Below are 2,500 nucleotides of genomic sequence, written 5' to 3' on the forward strand. Positions count from 1 at the left end.
TATATATATATATATATATATATATATATATATATATATATATATATATATATATATATATATATATACACACACATATAGGTATATATATATATATATATATATATATATATATATATATATATATATATATGTATATATATATATATATATATATATATATATATATATATATATATATACACACATATAGGTATATATATATATATATATATATATATATATATATATATATATATATATATATATGTATATATATATATATATATATATATATATATATATATATATATATATATATATATACACACACATATAGGTATATATATATATATATATATATATATATATATATATATATATATATACACAAATATGTGTGTGTATAAATAAATAAATAAATAAATAAATAAGTATATATATATATATATATATATATATACACATACATACATACATACATACACACATGTATATTTACATGTGTGTGTGTGTGTGTGTGTGTGTGTGATCTAATAATATATGAGATATAAATATAGCAGGTGTTGGAGAACAGACTATAAAAATATTGTTGCTTGTCGCCCGCACCTACTATAAAGAACAGAACACAAGGAACGTTTGATACTAAATTATATAAGCAGATGTTTCTTTGTCGCTTCCATATTTCTAACTTGCTTTCACTAATCTACTTATTGGTGATGAATAATGCAGATAATACATAATCATGTTAATGACATGTTTTTATTACTAATAAGGAGGACAATAATAATATGAAAGAACAGCTAAAGCTATATTAATAATGATAATGATGATAGTAGTGGTAATAGTAATGATAATAACAACATTAATATTATGATAATGAAAATGGTATTGATAGCAGTAATAGAACTGATGATGATGCAGATGACAAGGATAATGATAATGATATTAATGATAATGATACTGATAATGACAATAATGATATGGATGATAAAGATGATGATAATAACCATGATGATAATAACAAAAATAATCTTAAAATGACGATAATAACACTAATGATAATGGTAATAATAGTGAAAATAATGATAATAATAACAAACAATAGTAATGATAATAATAATGATAGTAATGATGATGATGATAATAATAATAATAATAATAATGATAATAATAGTAGTAATAATGATAATAATAGTAGTAATAATGATAATAACAATATTAATGATACTAGTAATAATACAAAAAATAATAATGATAATGATAATGATGGTAATAATAGTAATAATGAGAATGATAATGATACTAATGATAATAAACAAAGGGAAAATATTAATAATAAGGGTGATAATGATAACAACAAAAATAATAAGAGTGATAATGATAATAATGCTGATAATAATCTTCAGCTTTAGCTCAATCCCGTCTTTGTACGGAGTCGCTATTTTTGGATAGTCTCCTCCATTCCTGCTTATCAAAAGATGTGGACAATAACAATAAAAATGATTATAGAGATAATAATGATCATGATAATGTCAAACACAGAGGATAATGGCAATTATGACAAAATCTAATTGAACACAAATTACAAACACACACACGCGCACAAGCACACGCAAGCAAGCACGCCACGCACACACGTACACGCACGCACACACACACACACGCACGCACACACACACACACACACACACGCATACACATAATCCCCCCCCCCCCCGGCACCTCCCCCTTATCCTCCTCCTCTATACCTCCCTCTTTTTCGCTTCCTTATCTCCGTTAAGGTTGGTACCGCCGCTCGCCATCGCCTTCATAAATCTTGTGTTATATTTAAGTTCTCGTCTCCTTCCTTTCCCTATTTTTTAATTTTTTTGTTTTTTTTCTTTACTTTTCTTTTCCTGTTTTTTTCCTTCTCCCTTTTGATTCCACTTTTTTATTTCCTTGTTTTATTATATTTTTTTTCATCTTTTCTATTTTCTCTTTCTTCTTTACTTCTTTCCCCTTTTATTCTTCATCTCCTATTCTTTCTTCTTTTTCTTTTTCTTTTTTTCTTTCATCTTCTTCCTATTCTATCTCTCTTTATTTCTCTTCTTTTTCTTCATCTACTTATACCTCTTTTTCTTCTTCTCTTATTCTCTATTGAAGAAAGCAACAATGATGATACGAAAAATGATAATAGCAACGAAATATTTATGATGATAATGATAGCAATCATAATAGTAACAATAATAAAAACAATAACACAATTGATGATGATAATGATGATAATGATAATTATATTGATAACAATTCCAATTATAAAAATGGTAGTGGCAACAATAAAAGTGAAAACAATAATGATAATGATTATAAGATAATAAAAATAATAATAATGAAAACAGTTGTAATAGTAATGATGATCGTAAAGCTAATGATGACTGTGCCAGCAACAATAAAAAAAAAAAAAAAAAAAAAAAAAAAAAACTTACATTAAGGACCAGCTAAAGTAACTAAAAGAAAGAAAAGAGGGAAGAGAAAATAC

General features: G+C 24.6%; 1 protein-coding gene across 4 annotated transcripts in view; it reads left to right on the forward strand.

Moving 5' to 3' along the window:
* Nucleotides 1-2,500, forward strand: part of LOC125036903 (Kv channel-interacting protein 1-like) — a 611,228-nt gene that overhangs the window by 143,778 nt on the left and 464,950 nt on the right. The window lies entirely within an intron of this gene.

Source organism: Penaeus chinensis, chromosome 22 (assembly GCF_019202785.1).
Source record: "Penaeus chinensis breed Huanghai No. 1 chromosome 22, ASM1920278v2, whole genome shotgun sequence".
Lineage (NCBI taxonomy): Eukaryota > Metazoa > Arthropoda > Malacostraca > Decapoda > Penaeidae > Penaeus > Penaeus chinensis.